Raw genomic sequence first — 21,525 nt, 5'->3', positions numbered from 1 at the left:
TTCCAGGACTATCTATAGGGATTAAGTATGATATAGGAAACATGAAATATCCTATGTTAACTACACCAAAAGAAAAAAAAAAATGGTACATGCGAAAACACTCTTCTGTCATGAAAAATAAAATTTGAAAAGAAGCAAACTTAAGAATGCTGCAGGCGAAGACTCAAAATACCGGCTCTGAAATAATGTCATGACTTCCAGTTCGAGCAGTGAGGCCAGCGTCATACGCGCCTAGCTCAGTATTCTTCTCTTACAGCACTAAGGTGACTCTACGTTATTGTTAAAGAAATGCTTCTTTAACCTCTGCAAGCTTAATTAACGAGAACCAATTTTCCACTTACGAAAAGATCACATTCCTCTTGCTAGTTTTTCTTTATTTTATGTACATGCACTTTTTTTTGGGAACAAAACAGTTTGTAGGATTTTTATACAGCTAAAAATATCGATTCAATGGATTTGGGTGAATTGTAACTTTCCACATGTGCTTCGCCCTCCAGAAAGACGAAATGTTGATTAACGTAAAACTTTACATTACGAACGTTGGTTTCTCTCAGCATTTAGCCAAAGGCGCGGTCTTGAATTAAATACATTTTAAAGCATTGAAATGCAACACACAATTAAAAAAAAATTGATTTGAAACTATCGGGCGATTCCAGCTCAAAGAAAATAATAATTTACATTACGGTAGTATACATCAGTTCAGATTAAGTTTTAACGAACCTAAATTTTGTGACAATCATTACATTATCATGAAGATCTTACAATATTGAGACGTGGGAACAGAAAAGAGAGGGGGTAGTAGACAGTAAAATACATCCACAATGTATCACGTTTTGTTTGAAACCGTAGCTACTCCTGTGTTGTACGCAGCCCTGCCGGTAACTATCCTACACCGGTTGTCTACCCACCTCATGTATCCCAACTTAATGTCTGTTAAATAAGTTACATTACACCTGGACACTGAAAACTAACTTAATGATATGTGTCAAGTGTGACATGAGACGGGACTGTTTTTTCTTTTGTGGGTGTGACGATAATTAATAGAAGAGAAAAAAAGGATGGTACAGATGTTCCAGTATAAAAAAATAATAAAACACCCACTGAATACTTCTATACCAATAAAAAAAGAAGACAACTTGGATGGACATAGTGCAGAAAACAAGCAGTACTCAAAACAATTTTCCACGGAATTAAGCAACACCACAGAGGGTTATTTTATCTCTGACTGAACAAATGTCTATTAAAGCTAGAAACTGGCAAGCTTTTGAACTATGCTGCAACGTACGTTAAAATTCGGAGAGGACGATCGAGAAATGTCTAGTTTGGATATTGGGCCCAAACCTAGGCTATAGAGAAACTTATCATTTTAATATGTAGCATTATCGTCAATGAACATACTAAGGATACCTGCAGGAATTACCTCGACATTTATTACTACGAGCCAAGGCGTATTGCAGCAGTGAAACTTAGTCAATTGTACAAACTTCAAGGAAGACTCCTCCCCCTCTAAAAAAAAAAAATACAAAACTCAGTTACTTATATTTGCAATCGAACAATTGAACACAGATGAGCTTTTAAAAAAAATTGGTTGTCTGTAAAGTCGGTTTACGGACGATAGTTTAACGTGACAACATCCTAACAACACATTAATGAAATGATTACATACTTTTATGAATAAAATTGAATCATTTTTATTGAATTACCACTATTTTGTATGGATACAAAGAAGGAGTAAAATGAATTCTGCAATTTAATTGATAAATTTACTTTTATTTGCACTCATTAATTCAAATATGTTTTATTACTTTAACGAAGAGATTATTTGAACTATAACTTTTATACATGTTCGCTATTTAACTTCTTTCAATCTGTGTTATTCTGTTAAGGATAGGACGATGATAGGAAAAGTAGGAAACGAATTGGAGTGTTTCAAGTTTAATGTGCCTCGAAAAAGTCAAATCGATGGTTGATCCAATCGAGTGGAAGAGAGATAGATGCGGCGCAAGCGTACAACGAGCGTAACGGGACACTTTTTCGTGCGTGCAGCCGGCGTTCATCGATTTATTAGACGTTGCCACGTCAAAAAAAAATCAAGACATATCAGTCTGCTTGTGCCTGATGACGGGAATCAATTTCTGTCCATGAAACGTCGTAACTGCGCCGTCATGTTGCCAAAATATATGTTCAGTGCCGCTGCGGGATTCCTCTGTCTGTCGCTGTGTTGTCCACGGTAGTTATCTTTCTGTATTTACTGTTGTTGTTGCAATTCTCGTCGTCGTCAACCCGCTGTGTTCGTCTATGCTGTGATATCATTCTGGCTATTTCCCTTCACGGAATTATCTGTGCTGTCTATACATTTGACACCGGCTGATTTTGACTTGTTTTCTGTACGTTTGTGTATTCATCTTTCTTTGTACTTCTCTTGGTTTTTTTTTCTTATGACATAGCAACTGCGTATGTCCAAAATAATATCTCCAGAATTCAACCACTGACATAGCAGCATTTGAAACAATTCTGTTAGTTGTACAGTCTTGGCTAACTACATTAAAGTGAACACTTAGTGAATTGTCTACAACATATCGTTATTTCGTACAGTCATCTCCGCTCGATGCAGAGCCACGGGTGAAGCGGAACTGTCATCCGGGTAGCGGTAGGGGGAAGGAGAAAGAGAAGGGGGAGGGAGAGAAAGAGAGAGTGAGAGAGAGACGAAGAGCACGCAAACGCAGTTAAACAGAACAGCGGGCGGCGGGGATTCATCAGGTGGGAAGCCACTTGCGGCGCGGAGTGTACGGACAGGCCACGCCCCCCTCCGCTCTTTTTTTTTTATCCCTCTCTTCCAGTGGTCGGAAGGAAATGGCCATCGCTTTGCTCCCCCGACATCTCGCCGCGGCGAAGACGGTCGGGGGAGAGGGGAGGGGGGAGGGGGGGTGATACCCCTCGAGACATGAAGATTGAGAATTGCGCCGGGAGGAGGTGCTGAGGGGGGGGGGGGGGGGGAAGCCCACTCGAAGGCGGCCGGCCATTCCCGCCTTCCGGGCCCGCCCCGGCCAGTTTATCAGCTCCTGCGGGAGCGTACAGTCCGCCCCAGAACAGCAGTCACGGCGAACACACCGTCTTGGGCCCGGGTTCACAATCCACGTTCGGGGCACAACCGTAACCTAACTCGCACGGCCGTATTCCGGAACGAGTCCATCCAGACAGAATCGCAGCGAGGAACGGAAAAAAAAATCCGACAACCGTTTAAATAAACGGCGCCCTGCGCGGGGCAAGAAACTTGTCTCCACCGCATTTTAGCGGACGTTCGGCAACCGTCGATGGACTTGTCACGGCAAAAATTCTAGTGATAGCAGCACCGTCGCACGAATTTAATGTTGTTATTCTAATTTTCTCAAAAAATAGTACTTTTTTATGTTGCGATTATTTCTTGTTATGACCATTAAAGTGTGCTAAATGTATTCCATAATAGTTTCACTGACACGAAGTTTCATTTGACACTCCAATACAACGAATTACATTCGAGTTAATGGCGCCAGACGCGGATCCGCCATCTGGACGATATCAAAGAAAAAGTGAGTTCTGCGCATGCGCGTAATTTGGGCAACGGATATGACGCCGAAATCCTTTCCCTAAAAATAAGAGACTAGCCGTGTCCTATCGTGCACTAGGAATACGGTTAGGGCACAGGTGTAGCATGTAGCATATTCAACACCTAAACTCTTATTTTTGTGTCTTGGAATACCGGCTTAAGAACTGTATCAGTAGGTAGTTTGTACACTATCTGACCACCGTGTTTCCAACCCACTGCTTCACAACAGCGTATAGGTCGGTCGTGTGCATGGGAGGGAAATGAATACCTATATTTTATTTATGTTTCGGACGCATGGCGCAAGAGCCAATGAGAGAAAAGTAGGGTGCCATTTTGGCCGGACTTCAGAAATGTTTATATTTATCAATCATATCGTGGCAAAACAAATTGTCTGGATATTACAATTATAAGGTAATTCCTTATCTACAAAATAAGTTATTGCAATTTCTTAGAAAAAGTCACTAGCGATAGATTAAAAATTAATACAAGTATCGTGATTAGATATGTTAGCTAGAAATATAACATGAGAAAAATTATATGTTGAAACACTGTTTTCACAAACTGCTGGTCATATGTCACGCACGGAATACTAATTTGGTAGTTAATATAGTTATTTAACTAATAGTACCAACATATGTCGGAAACGTCGAAAAAATTTGTTGGCTAAAATTAACAGTGATATTATAATTGTGGACCGATTTCGCACACGTCGTGTGCACAGTCGTAAGGATGGCCTGCTGTGTACTCGCCTATTATTTCTAAATTTATGAACTCACCCTTCCTTTTCACTGACCAAAATTTAAAATTTCCCTGCCATACTTTATTTTTTAAACCAATTAACCTATTTTGAAATTTTCTGAACTAATTAAAGTACATCCATCCTTCATTTTCCCCAAAGCTGGCCTATTTCAAACCAAACCACGCAAATACCATTTTATAGTGTGTACTATGCAATAAAACACCCTCTGAAAAAAAAAAAGCTTTCACCCCGGGTGATGGCAGACTGGAGCGTGACATTTATCCCTCAAATTATCACTGTGGTTTTTCCATGACCTTTCCAGATTTCAAGTAAATCTCCTGACATTCCCTGACCAATTATTACTTCCCTCACTTTCACTGACTTTCCAGAATATGTTTATGCTCTCGCACTCGAGTGTGATGCCTCAACGTGAATGGCCACCGAGGACTACCATAAACAACAAAAAAAAAATTTTTTCATGATACGTATTTAAATCTTTCGAAACCCGAAACATCCATGCATTTTTTTTACTCACTTCATATATCTACTTCTATCCTTAGATCTCATTTGTAAGCCAAATCTGTACTCTGGATATAAATAACACGTAGTCACAACATGTATTGTTTATTTTTTCTTAATAAGAACAGTATTGGATGAGTTTTAATTTAATTTTCACGTTTCTCCACTAGTAATAGGGTGTGCTTAGTGAAACTTAAAACAAATTATTCTTAGTATTATATATTAGAAAAAAATAAATATTTTCTCGGTTATAGTTTCAAATGTTAATAGTGCTCTCCAATTATATTTTTAAAAATATAGGAATGACTATTGCCTCCAGGGTACAGATATATGTCCCTATTTTGATTTAAAGCAGATTATTCAGACCTTACGGCCGGCATTCTCACGGTCCCCTCCAACCAATGGCGGCTTCAGGATGACTTTTCGGGAGGGGCTATCGCACAAAGAAAGGTCGTAGTTGCAAAAAAAATAAATGAAAGTGGTCAGATATTGGCCTTGGAATATTACAGATTACAGGTTTCAAATACAGAACCTAAGTAACTCCATGCAACTTTTGATGAGATAATAGTTCAACATATGAAATTAAATATTTCAGTAAACATAAATATACACTAGTCAATAAAATTGGTCTCGGGAGGGGCTATCGCCCCCACCGCCCCCCCCCCCCCCTTCTGTAGCCGCGCTTGCCTCCCACGTATGCGCCCTTTATCAGGGAAGGGTGGGGGAGAAATTTTTCAGTTCGCTTATACATTCCAGAGCAATAAATGTTAAGCAGAACTGCTAGTGATCGGGAGAGTATTATAGCTCCGGCGTTGACCAGCGGCTGGGGGCCACCAACCCAGCACAGATTTCAAGCACGATGCTGAAGTTGTATTGGTAGGGATAGGAAAAATTCGCGGGTTCATTTCGCGACAGGCTAAAATACAAATAGTTACACCTCAGTGCTGCCTCTGCTATTGGCTCACAACTCACCTGGATGACTCTGGGCCAATTAGAAACGCCCGAACAAAGCTTTATCGAATCACAGGCTGCTACGTTGGGACGTTTCACAAGACGGCAGCCAATGGGTGGGTGGCATTTGACCGAGTGTACGTAGAACTATGGAGTTCATCCTGCAGGTCATTGAACCCGCGAATTTTTCCTATCCCTATGTATTGGGTCAATGCCACGTGCTCGGGTCGCCGACCCCGGTGGCCCGTGTGACGCGGGGAGGTCTCGCAGACCCTACCCGTGCTCGCTCCAGACCAGGGCCGGTGCAAGGTAAATTTGCGCCCTAGGCGAAAAACCTTAATGCCCGCCCCCCTCCCCCCCCCCCCCCCCGGACACCACAAAAAAATTTTTTTTAGCTTGCCTCAAAATACATCACGTAAGCCTAAGATTTTTGTCAACAATCAAATGTAAGCAGGCTTGTGTTTTTTTTCTTACTTCTTTACTTATTACAAATCATGAACAGGTCACCGTGGACTTTAAATAATTACTTATATCCAATATAAACATTCCAAACTGTTACAAAAAAAATCCATTTTCATCTAGTTTCAATGATCGTTAAACATGTTATATGAGCTGTTGTGTGTCGTGCTGCGCCGCCCCCAGCTACTTGGCGCCCTGGGCGGTCGCCTAGTTCGCCTGTGTGGACGCGCCGGCCCTGCCTCCCGACAAGAGACGGCGCAGCTACTGCAGTCGGGGCGCAGGACCGCGAAGGGAACATCAGGATCGAAGACCCGCCGAGAAGTCGCGGTTAGCTGTTTGTCCCCGGAGGCTGGAAGACGTACCCTCCCCCCTCCTCCCCACGGAATAATCCGCGAGGGAGCGCTACAGCTGCTGCGCCTGGGAGAGCAGACAGCGCGATGGTAATTCATTAACAACCCCCCTCCCTCCCTTTCCTTTCCACCCCCTCCCTCCCTCCTTCGCGATGAAGATGGCTGGGCTGCTAATTGTTATTACTCGCAGCCGTAAGAGAGGAGCAGGAGGATGGTGTGTGTGTGTGTGGAGTCGGGGGGGGGGGGGGGGAAGAGAGAGGATTCCGTTTGTGGGACGCGCGCAGGCGTCAGCCGCACAGATTTGGGAGGCCATTAAGGTAATTAAAACACTGTGTGCGAGAGCCTGACACCTTAAACTACCTTCTCCCCTCCCCACCACACCAATTCCACCCCCCCTCCCCCACTTCCACTCCAAGTCCCGTGGCGTGCCGACCAATCACGAGGGTTCCTGTGACGCGCGTCGGATCAAACTTCCCCCTCCCCTACCACTTATCTATCTCTCTCTATCTCTCTCGGGGAAGGAGTGAAGGTCTCAGGACCTCAAACCCTTTCCCGACGAACCAAGACGTTAACCTGAACATACTAGAGCTTGAAACGGCTCAACATCAAACTAAACCGTAGCGTGTCTTACATCCCCGATTTATATTAAAGACTTAGTTCATGTGGTGAAGTTAAGACGTAACCAATTAACCACACAAATGTTTACAGAGTACAGAAATATAGAACAAAAATTATTACAAATATAACATGCATATTAAAAGTAATTTCAAAGAATACGAGCTAAAAAAAATTACCATAAAGTAAAAAAGGTGTGCTCAGATTATCTGGAGTGGACTGATACGACAACTTACGCAGAAGGGCAGCACTACAGTCATCTCCTGCAATGGAGATATATAATACGACGGCAGGATGTAAGCTTATGATAAATATCTGGGTCGCAGTTGTGTCCAAACAATTTTCTCCATATTAGGGCGAAGTTTGTGTTTCGGTGATGTAATGGATGTTACAATTCAGATATTAGTTAACAGCACTGAACAAACTATATAATAGAAGGGGAATTTAACCCCATACTTCATTCATTCACATCTACTCTCTCGTAAAATTTAACTATATAAAAAAAAAACAGATGTTCACAATTTAGAAAGAATTCCGTCTTACTAAAATCCATTATATAGTTTTCAACGTTTTTTAAGTCTTAAACTCTAATTACAGGCAAATAAGGTCTAATCTCGAAAATATATTTTAATGACGTTCTGTTGGTTTCAAGGAACATTCTAGCTGGAGCTATATTTCGTATTAGATAAACTTTTTGGCAGAGTGCTTGATGCTTAAAAAAAAAGAAGGTTAAAACTTTTTTTTTTACCATTTTACAGCCTTTACGATGCACTTTAAGTCAATTGTTAGTAATTATCTCAAGTTTTAAAACATGGAATATATTTATGTCTTATTTTCAGTCGACTAGTTACAAAAGCGAGGACATTTAGGGGCCCGCCTAGTCAGGAGTTTGTTGTTAGTGAGGCGCGGTTTCTAGCGCGGTATCGCCTCTAAGCGCAAGGCTCTGAAACTACCGCGCATTTTCCTCGTCGTGCACAGAGAAACTATGAGATTCGAGCGGTGACTATAACCATTATATGGCGGAGAAATGGAGATGAAAGTGTAAAGCAAGTCCCTTGAATGCTTCCAAGAATCTGTAAACGTGAAAACTAACACTTTTTTTTTTTTTTTTTTGCCATTTTCATATCTCTTACGAATGCAATTTAAAACGAAATACGGCAACACCGCTCTCGGCGCATTTTCAAGTGCTTTTCGAAAACAGACACAATTCTGATACACGAGTAGTTTTCAAATAAAACGTTTTTATTTTTTTGTGAAGCCCTGCACACCTAGGTTGTCCAGGTAGGCGGGGGGGGGGGGGGGGTCTTAAAAGACGGCAGTACTCCAAAACACAAAGACTTTTTAAAGTACTGGGTGGGAGGGGGGGGGAGAAGTTCGAAAACTTTGCGCGTGGGGTTTAATAGATACAAGGCATCTCTGGATAGAGTGCTTGAATGTTGTATACTGCATATATGCATGCAATAAGCAAAAAAAAAAAAAAGTTTCCCATAAAACATAGTTGTTTATCAATCCCGATTCACAGTCACGATTTTGCATTTTCAAGCGGGCTCCCTCAGCGAGGGGCTTCTTAATTCTAGACGGGGGGGGGGGGGAGGGGGATCTAGGCCCATGACTACAACTATCACGGTAAAACACCAGTTCACAAGTGTTGACTTCAAACAAGTAGCCAAAGATACTTATAATTAATTTCTGTGCCGTATCAAACCAAACATATTTGAGCACGGAAGCGGTGTCCGAATGTTTGTGACCGCAAGATGGCGAGGCCCGGCGCCCAGGACAGGTCGTGCAGGGGGAAGGGGTAGGGGGAGTGTATTCCGCGAGCGAGACGTTGGGCGCTACCTTTGAATATATATACTGTATAGAAGTCGCGAGTGGATAGGATTTACTCTACGTTTTTCAGAAGCGTAGGATGAGCAGCTTGGGAACTTCACCGCTGCAGTGCGCTGCCGTAACGCCCTGTATCGTCTTAGTTGTTATTTACACGTTAGAGCGCAGCACTGTCGCCCGCTGTCATTCCCCGCACCCCCCAGCTATCATTCACTGCAGCTCAATGTCGTTCAACAGGAGGGGGAAGGGGTGTTTGAAGAGTTTGACACTTGTCCGCTAGGGACCACCACAAGTCGATGCCCTAGAGATGGTGGCGATTGCGGCGGTGAATTAACCAACTACCTCAGAACCGTATTAGAAATTTTAACCTGGGCTGGCGACTTCTGTACAGTATATATATTCAAAGGCGCTACCCCACAGACCGCGCTCGGCCCACAGCAGCGGGGGGCAGGCGCTCGGGAAATTGGCATCCGTCCCTCCCGCGCTGCTCCTCCACCCGGCCCCTCCCTCCCCCCCCCCTCCTCTACCCACCGGGGTCGACATAGTCACACAGACGCAGGCCGTTCCCGCGGATCTCGGGAATCCGCCCGAGCCGACACGAAAATGGGGTTTGTTCAGTGGTACGCGCAGCAGGTATGGGGGAGCCCCCACCGAAAGAAATTTCGCGGGTTTTGCGCAAGGAAAGAAGGGGGAAAAAATGCCTGCACACGCGTACACCTACAACATTCCCCCCCCCCCCCCCACCTATTCCCACCAACTTCAAGGGTTATTTTGTTTCGCGTCTCTTGAATACGACGGAGCAAAAAAAAAATATTTAAAAAAAATAAAAGAGAGTAGGCGTACGAACTTCCATTGTTCGCCGCGGTTGCCGCAGGCGGTTCAAACGAGGTACGTGGATGTAGATGGCAAGTTTTATTTAAATACACATACCCCAACCCCCACCACCCCTCTTCCGACGAAGCCAGCGCCCGCCCACTCGGCGGAACGTGATTCGGGAAAAATGACGCGAACCGTGCGACCGGCGTAATTGCCGGAGACGAGGAGAGAAGGACCATGGAGGGGGGAAGAGGAGGGGTTGCGGGTGGTTCCAATCTCAATTCGGTTTTGTTTTCCACCCCGCACGTGCTCGGTCCACCCCCCCCCCCCCCATTTTTTTTCTGCCTTCTCCCCCGATGTCATTAAAATAACCGAGAGCGGATCCGTGCTTCGGGCGTACGTAGGACGTTCAGAAAAAAAAAAACGAACACGAACGGGAATTTCCTGAAAATTCCCTGACATGATTTTTCACTGACCAAAATAACGAAATATTTCCATGGAAAACAACCCCAGTAATTTTTTTTTTTAACATAGACTTATTCAAAACGTAGGCCTAATTACGGATTCTTCAACGTCGTGACAAAAATTGCTTACACAGTAACAATAATATCCTAGTGACTATGCACAAAATGATGTTTCTTACGTCTCTCTCCCAGCCCACCTCAGACGGACTTCAGTCTCATTTGCAAAAAAAAAAAAAAAAAAAAAAAAATCACACCAGCGTTACAGCAAGTCCCAAAATATCTACCATATCAAATGACAGCCAATGGATTAGGGGCACAGGATTGGCTTTATCTTTATTTATCAATTAAATTCTCTGATATGACGTATATATTTCCCTGAATTTTGTCGGTTTTTTCTCTCCAGAAATTCATATGTTCGCTTGAAAATCTAGGTTTTCCAGGTTTTTTTTGTTTCCCCCCCCCCCCCCCCCCCCACTGATTCTGGCAAGTCTTCCTCGTGAGGAGGGAAGAGAGGTGAAATCCCCAGAGGTTCCTCGCTTCATTGTACGTTGAAGTCTCCCACTTGCTGCGTCACGCAACCCCCGCGTTTGGAATCCCGGCGTGGATCAGGGCAGGTTCACATCGACACACCTCGCAGCTTGCAGGCAACACTTGGACGGAGCACAGTTTGTAGAGGTAGAATAATCAACGGTTGGAAGCCGATCGGGACGAAGTATTTCCCAAACCTCTACCACACTGCTAGAAATTTATAGTAAATTAACAGCCTGATCAAAGAAGAAAGCACGCGAAATGAACAAAACTGTCTAGATGTCTAGATGTCTAAATGTCAAATGTATAAGGTTCAAGATTTTGGTGACCTATCCATTACGAGAGATGGAAAATTCTGCAACTGAAAAAAAAAAAAGCCAAATATAAAAGTCAATGCTGCTGGCTACGTTCAAGACTTATTAAGATTTGCTCAAGATAAACGCCTGTAACTTTATTATTGTGCCAAAATTCTTTTATTATTAGAAAAAAACTTTGATATATAGGCTAAATGTGCGAGCTAAACTTAATGTCATGAAATGATAAATTGGAAAATTTGAAATGGTTTTTTCGTCGAAAAAATATAGATTCCACAAAAAGAAAATGTTACACGAACGAAGGAAAAAAAAAAAGTCAGGTCGCTCAAAAAGTAGCTATATCCCGCCATTTTTTTTTAAAATATCATTCGTCAGTTAGCTCAAAATATCACATGACCTAGCTATATGGACACTTGTCGAAGTCAACATTATTGGCACCTACACTTAAACTGCAGTCGCAACAATTTTGAAACAACGCTGAAGTTAAATGCGTTTATCTTAAATACCTTTTAATTAAGTCTTGAATGTAGCCAGTAGCATTTTCAATTGTGGACATTTTTCAGATCGCGTAAAGAATAGGTCCCCAAAATCTTACATTTTTTGCTTAGATAGTTAATTATGCGAGCAAAAATATGCAAACAAATTATATTTTGGTTTTATGCATTGTATGTCATAATTCGTTATTTGCTCCCGGCGTTTTCATGCTGTGACCTCTCAATAACGAATGAATCAATACCGGACTATAAAATACTTAAATTAGATTTGCAATATTTTATTTTCACTATGTTATTCAAATTATTTGGATAAATAAATGTAGAATCAAATTATAATTCTTCCAATGATATTTCAGGCTTATGCCATTTATGATCTAGATTTAAAATAGAAATTATGACCAAACATTGGAGAAGCTCAGTTGTCCCCGAGCTGTAGGGGTTTACGTAAAAAGCATGATGATTTTAGATTTCTTCGCGGAATTTTAGTCAAAGTAATAGCTGTATTTCCTTTTGATATTTAATATATTTATTAACATTATCACTCCAATGTCCGTGCCAGTTACTTATTGGCCGCATTTAGAGTCATCTTTCGAAAGGACATAAATAGAGCCCTCGAAAAAATTAATTTTATATCAAACTCATATTGCTCACAACTCTGTTCCCTATGAACCGCCAGAATATAGGTTTTTATTTTTGACGTGACAACGTCTAATAAATCGATGAACGCCGGCTGCACGCACGAAAAAGTGTCCCGTAACGCACATTGTCCGTTACGATGTGTCACGTTACGCTCATTGTACGCTTGCGCCGCATCTATCTCTCTTCCACTCGATTGGAACAAGCATCGATTTGACTTATTCGAGGCACATTAAACTTGAAACACTCCCATTCGTTTCCTACTTTTCCTATCAACGTCCTATCCTTAACAGAATAACACAGATTGGAAGAAGTTAAATAGCAAACATGTATAAAAGTTATAGTTAAATTAATCTCTTCGTTAAAGTAATAAACATATTTGAATTAATGAGTGCAAATACAAGTAAATTAATCAATTAAATTGTAGATTTCATTTCACTCCTTCTTTGTATCCATACGAAATAGTGATAATTCAATAAAAAATTAATCAATTTTATTCATAAAAGTATGCAATCATTTCATCAATGTTTTGTTATGACGTTTTCACGTTAAACTATCGTCCGTAAACCGACTTTACAGACAACCAATTTTTTTAAATCATCATTCTGTCCATACTTGGCGCGCTTTTGGTGTCTTTAGGCGTTCTGTTCACGTTCTTGCACCCCCGGGGTATTTGTAAATTCGGCGACATAATTTGCGCAGGAATTTCCGTTGACATCCCACGGAAATTTTCTGCTGTTCGCATCGTCCCAAACGCTGCGGTCAGTAGCGGCGACGGCGACTGCCGTATCGATGAGCACAACTGCGTCGGGACGCGAGGCGACAAAAGACACTTCCCGTCATTTACGCCCCCGACGTCGTCGCCAAATGAAATACCCCCTCCACACCGAGGTGCGCGTGGAACATGTATTACATAACCGTACGCATACTTAATATTTCATAATACTCACGTCGGGAAAAAAAAACGCACAAAAGTAAAGGCTGCACACGTACCTATCACTATACACACACGGCGCGAGCTCGTGTTATTTTTTCTTTTTTTTCACTGGACAACTCTTTCCCTTGTTATCGCATTGGATGTCCATCAACTAATTATTCGTTAATTCTCTTTCATCGAATTTGCCTTTGTGTTTTATCACCGTCAGCTTTTTTTTTTTTCCTTCCCTTCAAATGGGAAGTGCGACCCTTTTAAAACGTCATTTCAGATTTTGTTACGTGCGTGTTTGGGGGCTGGAAGGCGAGTGTGCGAGGTTATAAAACATTCGGACGGGGGGGGGGGGGGGAAGAGGTTGAAAAAGGGGGGGAGGGGACAGGTGGGTCCGGACGCGATGAAGATGACACGGCGTGCTAATCCGGGACAGAGGAAACTGCGTGAAGAGCAGGAAAGGGGAGGGAGGAAGGACGCAGAGGAAGAACGGAAGAAATAAACGCGATTAGCGATTAGCTGATTAGGTAGAAGCGGGGGGCCACTTCATAAAACAGAGTGCCCGCGTGTGAATCATTAAAAACTACGGAGTTTTTCCTTCTTTTTTTTTTATTATTTTCACCTCCGCGCTGGAAAAAAAAAAGGCGAGAGGTAAACTGTTTGTGCCGACCTTTCCTTTTTTTTTTTTTTTTTTTTTTAATGCTCACCTGCAGGGACGAAGCGTCGACGATGAAGGCTGCGCCGGCACGGCAAAGGTTAGAGGGGTGAGGGGGTATTATCCAGGGCACAGGCTCGAACGTCCTCCTGCTCGGACTTGAGGGAGGACGGAGGACGCAGCGCCTCTCGGCAACAGGTCCTGACGGAGGATACAGCCGGTCGCGTCTCGAAGGATCAGTCCCGCGCTGGAGATGAGCCTTAACCAGCGGTGACGTCTCTCTACCCCGCCTTCCGTATCAGCGCCACACCCCCCCCCCCCCCCCGAGCCCACCGGCTCAGTGGGGCGGAGAGCTTTCCGATACAACGAACGACAAAGCCTCTCAAAAAAAAAATTAAAAAAAAAAAACACGCCTGCCAACTGCTTTGGTTTTTTGACCCTTCCTTTCGCATACAGCCCGTGCCGATATCAAGAACGATTTTTTTTTTTTTTTAACTCGGTTCTCCCTCTCTCTCTATCTGTGTGTTGTCACGCGAGATCTTCGTGAAGTCGGAAAGTGGAAAAAGGAATGTAATTGCATGTCACCTACCTGTACGTGGGTCATTGGCAAAGGTCAATAGATAGGTAGGACGAAGGGGAAAAGGGGGAAAGTGAGATGTAGCAAAGAGAAATTGAGAGCATCATTCGAGATGTTCTCAACCTTATTTTTTTTTTTCCCGGGACTATTATTTTCTTTCTCTCGCGGATCTGCGACAAAGCAACTACAATCCAAAAGAAAGGCAAGAAAATATAAGGGGGGTATAGGGGTGGAAGTGTCGTGCGTGTACATATAAACTCTTTACACAACAGTACATTTATCTGAGGGTTAAATAATGGAAAGTGAAAGCAATACCCATACTGTGCGATGAAACGGACATTAAATTGGGCATCCTAACGTCCAAACTGTAGACTTACGGCTTACGTTGGAAATAGCTTGGCTTCTGGGTTGTAACCGCGTCCTTGGCGAATAATTCACCGACGTTTCGGTCGACATTGCAGAAGCCAAGCTTACTTCAGACAACGGCCGTGAAAGCCTGCGAACACTATTTAAAAACTTATGTTATCCACGCAAGATAAAAATTTTCGCTTGAAAGCACGCAATACCTTACGCATGCCATTCAATTACTGAGGTGTGCGATAATAAGGTAGAATGTTTATTAATAGAAACGACGAAGAAGAACTAAGTATGTGTTGCCAGATGCCTCCGTGGGCTGGTCTCCGCCCGACCCAACGCCACGACAAACAAAGCGCTTCGCGGCGGGGTGGCGAGATAATAGCGCGGGAGGCAGCGGACCCTGAGCTGTCGCAGGGAGAGGGGGAGGGGGTGAGGGGACAACATACGGCCCTCTGAATTAAGGGTGAGTCGTGGGGGCGGACGGCAAATGGCGCGCGAAAAGCCGGAAGCGATAAGGCGCGCGTGATGGCCATCCTGCCGCTGCGGGGCGGCGCAGGGCTGCCAACACTGCCGCAGGGGAGCTCGGACCCCACGGAGTCGCCGGTGGGGGGGGGGGGGGGGGACGCAGACAGGACTCGGCGAGGGCCGGCACGTCGACGGCGACAGCAAAGCAGAGACGTTCCGACCCAGCGGCGGTATAGTGAACTAAATTATCATATTTCGTGTTACTGCACATTAAAAAAAAAAAAAAATTGGTTGTCTGCAAAGTCGGTTCACGGACGATAGTTTAACGTGACAACGTCATAACAAAACATTGATGACACGATTGCATACTTTCATGAATAAAATTGAATAATTTTTATTGAATTATCACTATTTTTGTATGGATACAAATGAGTGAAATGAAATCTACAATTTAATTGATAAATTTACTCTTATTTGCACTCATTAATTCAAATATGTTTATTACTTTAACGAAGAGATGATTTTAACTGCAACTTTTATACATGCTTGCTATTTAACTTCTTACAATCTGTGTTATTCTGTTAAGGATAGGACGATGATAGGAAAAGTAGGAAACGAATGGGAGTGTTTCAAGTTTAATGTGCCTCGAAAAAGTCAAATCGATGGTTGTTCCAATCGAGTGGAAGAGAGATAGATGCGGCGCAAGCGTACAATGAGCGTAACGGGACAATTCTTCGTGCGTGCAGCCGGCGTTCATCGATTAATTAGACGATGCCACGTCAAATAAAAAATTCATTCTTAATATACACCGTTAACATAACATAACATGCATCAGGATATGTAGACCGCCGGTGCTACAACTAAGAACTCTCAAAATTTGACACTTGGGAACGAGAGACTTTACAAGCAGCGAAAAGCAAATATATTTGTTCCCCCCCAGGGATGATGATGATCATGGTTAAGTTAACGTTCTGTTGTGCTTCCTATAGTCTCAACGAGGAAAAAAAAAAAAACTAATGAAAAATTTAAGTAATAAATAGAAGAAAAAATTAAAAAAAAAAGGACTGGAGGCGCCGGGTATCGATCCCGGTACCTCTCACATGCTAAGCGAGCGCTCTACCATCTGAGCTACGCCCCCAGACACGAAAGACCACGGCAGTCTCTGCAACTAAGTTAGTAGGGCACGCGGCGGTTGCCCGGCTTCTAGCTCTCTCCCCGGGTCTGGTTGCGCAAGCCGGCCTGAGCACGCACGCCGCCCGCCCCACCGGGGGAGCTGAATTGTTGCCCCTTGGAAGGACAGCCCTTCAGGATTTTTCTGGCAATGGTTTGTTTGTACAGCGACTGGAAGGGCAGCCCATCCAATTTCTAAAAACATGTTTCTTTAAGTGTTTAAATAATCCTGAAAAAAACTTGCCCCTTGGAAGGGCAGCCCATCAGGATTTTTCTGACAGTCGTGTTTTTGAAAGGTTGTCTGAATTGTTGCCCCCTTCCAGTCGCTTTACAAAATAACCACTGTCAGAAAAATCCTGAAGGGCTGCCCATCCAAGGGACAACAATTCAGACAACCTTTAAAAAACACTACTGTCAGAAAAAATCATGATGGACTGCCCTTCCAAGGGGCAAGTTTTTTTCAGGATTATTTAAACACTTAAAGAAACATGTTTTTAGAAATTGGATGGGCTGCCCTTCCAGTCGCTGTACAAACAAACCATTGCCAGAAAAATCCTGAACGGCTGCCCTTCCAAGGGGCAGCATTTCAGTCGCCCCGTCCCACCAATCAGCTGAAGAGCTAAGTCACGTTAGAAGAGGAGCATCTATAAGCGCACGAAAAAAAACGAAAAAGAGGTGTGGCTGTGTCATGGACACGGCCGTGTTTTGTACGTGAATACACGCACGTAACATGAAATATATTTCTACACAAAATATAAAATACACATGTTTTTTTTTTTTTTTTAATTTTAGCACCATATATATATATATTCACTGTAACTATTTTACACTAATGTTTCATACATGCAATCGATAGATTTTGACGAGAGCTGACGATTGAAACTCAAACGAACGTCGTAGCTTCTCCGAGACAAAAGTTATACTAAATAGAAATCTCGAACCGCAACAAAATGACCTCAAAATGGCTACGCTTCCCCCTCCACCACGCGCGATGCGTCATATTCCTCACTTAGCGTAACGAATTCTTTGATCATTTAGCTATCCAGTGGTGTAGTTAAATTTTGGATGGAGATGATAGATATCTAGCTGAGAAACCAAACTGTATCCCCCCGATATTGTTATCTTTCGTTTTTTTTAATTCCCTCCCACTATTGAAGCAATTTTAAAGACGTATTCATGTCAAAACAGGTTGGGTAAGGGGGTGGAAAGGGAAGTGTTTAGAAACTAACATAACTTTTTTTCCATACAGAATGTAAATTTATTCAGTGTAAGCTAATCCTTTAGCTGAATCCACAACTGCATGAAAGCGCCATGACTATAAATTTAAACTCAAAGAAAATATCGCAGGGGTTATCGGGAAAAGTTGGCAAGTACTGTTCAAGCGGGTATTGTTTTAATATCTAAACTTGTGAAAAAAAATTTCTGTTCCAGGTTATTTTCAAGAAAAAAAGTTTTCAAATAACCCATCGATACACTCGCACAAAATTAAAATCTTTGATAGGAATCGGAACATGATGATCACAATTAGGTAAAATGCGGTCATTGGTCAAGGGCTTGGATTCGTTGAGAATTAAATTAGAGTCGAACCCAGAATTTTATTGCTTGATACGTCCTTTGAGAAGACGCAAGCCCGATCGTGCCATTTGCGCCCTTATTGCGCCGTGGGCTTCGCCCGACACCCCGCGGTCCGCTGCGTCCTCCTGCGCTCTCCGCGACCATCTACACGTCATTTCCACGAGACGGTTCGTCTTTTGTTTCCGGTTCCCCCTCCACCCCACTTCCGAGCCGCCACTCCCTGCTGACACACGCCGTGCTGATTGGCTACTTCTCTACTACTACCGGGAGCTCTTCCTGCAGATCCACCACGATAGCTTCCTTGCATTTCATGTTTCGTCTCAAAGTTTCTATGTTGTCAGACAGCGGTAAAGCGTTCATGCTGTTACGAACTGGGGGAAACGAGATTCGAAAGGATATCTCTCTTTATTACACGCTTTATATTAGCTTCACCTGTATGTTTGTTTTTTTGTATGTTTGTAACCGACTCCTTTGGGTGCGATTTTGACCCACTTTAAACGGCCAGATTTCATTCAAACTTTGTAGATTTATCGAGGACCGATGACAATTATACTAATTTGATAATATTATTCCATTATTCAATTTGCAAAATAAGATTTTTGTCAATTTATATAATTTCACATTTAGTAGGTAGGCTTTGTTTATACCGCGCCAAAGAAAAACTGAAAGAAAAGAGTTCGCACATTGTAAAGAAAACCATTTCGCTCATGTGCGAACTCTTTTCTTTCAGTTTGTCTTTGGCGCGATATAAACAAAGCCTACTAAATATTGTGACATTTACTTAAATGAAAAGTGAGAGTGGGTTATGATTATTTATTATACTAAAATAATTTACAGCTATTCCTCCCTGCAGACTTGTAACAATTAATTTGTCTCACTGCAGACGCTTCTAGTCCTTCTTGTCCGCACACCGATGTCCCCGCTACTCACTCGCGCGCGCACCGAGTCGCTATTGGCCAGTTGCACCATTCTCCTCTTCGATCTGCGATCTGACGATGTCAGCCCAAGAACCAATGGCGGCTCCAGAAAGACCTCTCGGGCAGGGCTCTCACACACAGGAGGATGCAGTTAATAATCATGACATTGCCAGAGGGGATATTCACAAAATATATGGTCTCAAAAACTGAAATTTAGTATTTTCGTACAAATTTTGATTGAAAGAAGAGTTTAGCACATTAACGAAAGTATTTAAGTTAACATTAATATTCCCTACAAAGAGATAAGAAGTAAAATTTGGGCTCGGAAGGGGCTATCGCCCCCTGCGCCCTTCCTCTGGAGCCGCGCTTGCCAAGAACGCTATAAAAGATCATTTTTATAAACGTTGCGCCGACACAGCGGGACTTGCGTGAACTATGATTCGTACATTTCCAATATACGACAACAGGTAGCAGCAGTGTTTAAGAATTATCAGGTGCATTTCTGATGGTGAGTTCGAACAATAGTCGCCACAATTGATTGTGACTCGGCGAAAAAAAAAAAAAAATGGTTGATGCGATTGCCACAAGATAACAGCACACATGGTCGCTACCTTATCTTTTGAATTTTAATAACTGAAAACCCATACTGGTATTTAAAATTTAATACAAAACGAAAGTCGGAAATATGAATATGTTTTGACTTAAAAAACAAAAAAAAAACTTTTATTTGACATGAACTTTATCATGAGAAATAAAATATTTCAACATTAAAATTAAAATAACAAGCATTTTATACATTCAAAATATTGGTATTTCGCGCGAGAAGAGATTGTACTACTAGATTAAGTAATAGTGTTGATGCGTGCAATTTGTTTGAAATAATTCTGTAATATTTACGTCTGATTAAAATTCCCAGGCATAAAGTCCGTGAAGATGCCGGGCACGTCTTCTGGCGCAGTGTCGATTCCAGGTCGTCGCCACGAGCCGACCCGACAGTCGGTTCACGTCGGGAACAGTGGCGTAGCCAGGATTTGTGTATGGGGGGGTGTTAAGAAGCATGGCCCCCCTCCCACGTATTAAAGCGGGGGGTCCGGTGGTCCTCCCCCGGGAAAATTTGGATTTTAAGGTGTAAAACAGTGCTATTTTAGCAGTTTTCGGTACTTAAAATTTTTACCATTACAATATTTAAATTTATTAATTTTAATATGAAATTTGTTTGAGTGATGAATAAGAAATTAATAAAAGATTTGGTGCTAGGGGGGGGGGGGGGGGGTTGACCCCTAACCCCCCCCCCCCCCCCCCCCCCGTCAGCACCCCTGGTCGGGAAGCCTTCTTTTCACAGACGAGAGAGCCAAACGCCCGATCGTGCATCTTCGGTTTCTTTTTTTGTTCATTGTAAAAGGTTAGGTTAGCTACATTATAAATACTTTAAAACATTGTGGACGGTTGATTTGGTTAGGATAGCTACATAAAAGATACGGAAAAAAAACATGAACTTCGGGGAACTTCGGGTTATGGCTCTCTCGTCTGTGAAAAGAAGGCTTCCCGTGCTTGGACAGGCAAGAGGGCTGTCCAAATTAATTTTCAGAAGAAAAAAACATTTTAATTAATAGTGATTCCAAGACAATGAAATAACCAACTCGACTAGTGACGTCTTGTCGAATTTTTGTTTCTTTCCCTAACTGCAGAATTTTTATGAAGAAATACAAGATGTCCATAAAAGAATATCCCAGTTATAAATTTTTTAGTATCAAACTGTAGGCGTTGTAGAGGTATGGTTCAAGGTCATAATTATGGAGTAACTCAAACTGTTTTGGAAAAGCGCATGCGCAAGTACTGAATTGTTTTCTCGCTTGCAGCGCCACCTACGCAAAATGGCGACTCCTGAGCGTAAAGCCTTTTATTTTCTGCAATTTGCTAAGAGTGAATCTGTAATTTCAGTTCAACGTGTGTTTCGTTTAACGTTTAATTGTGATCCCCCATGTGAGAATGAGGACATCTTGGATTCAATTTTTTTTTAAAAATTGATTTACGGCATGAAAATATTAAAAGTTTGGCCTCATTAATGTATACTATTTTGTGATTTTAAGGAATGTCTAAAGTTGACAGCGATCGTCTGCAAACAACTCATTGGAGTAAATTCATTTCGAAGAAAGACCACAACTGTGGAACTATCATCAATAGCCATTCCTTTTACCTTTACCTGCGACACTCGAGCTGACAAACAAAGACGCCCACAACACAACATTTGCAAATACACGTAGGTATACTGTAAAAAGAAACAGATGGACAGTAGGGGGGAAAAAAAAGGAAGGGGCATCGTGCCTTGACATTAAAACACGACAATACAGCACTATGAAGTTCAGTGTGCACAAGCTAGGTAAATACAGGTCCCGGCGACCGTATACTGTTTCCTCGTTTCGACAAACGGCAAAATTTATTTAAAAATAGTGTTCTATAGACACTAAATCGCACGACCGCGAAGTTCAGTGAGCGAGCGACGCGCCGTTACCCTGAACAAACCAACTTCAAATGGCGATCCCGAGCTCGAAGCGTGATCTCAGTGTGCGGTACGTTAATTGGAAT

The 21,525-nt window shown here is 42.5% G+C and overlaps 1 protein-coding gene and 1 non-coding gene across 5 annotated transcripts in view; both read right to left on the bottom strand.

The window, feature by feature from the left end:
* LOC134542998 (chromosome transmission fidelity protein 18 homolog) overlaps positions 1 to 21,525 on the bottom strand; it is an 88,769-nt gene that overhangs the window by 14,863 nt on the left and 52,381 nt on the right. The window lies entirely within an intron of this gene.
* On the bottom strand, positions 16,343 to 16,415 carry Trnaa-agc (transfer RNA alanine (anticodon AGC)). The gene has a single exon. It is a non-coding gene; the product is annotated as a tRNA-Ala (tRNA).

This window comes from Bacillus rossius (assembly GCF_032445375.1).
Source record: "Bacillus rossius redtenbacheri isolate Brsri chromosome 9 unlocalized genomic scaffold, Brsri_v3 Brsri_v3_scf9_2, whole genome shotgun sequence".
Lineage (NCBI taxonomy): Eukaryota > Metazoa > Arthropoda > Insecta > Phasmatodea > Bacillidae > Bacillus > Bacillus rossius.
The sequence above is the reverse complement of the archived record's forward strand: the minus strand, read 5'-3'. Positions and strand labels throughout refer to the sequence as shown.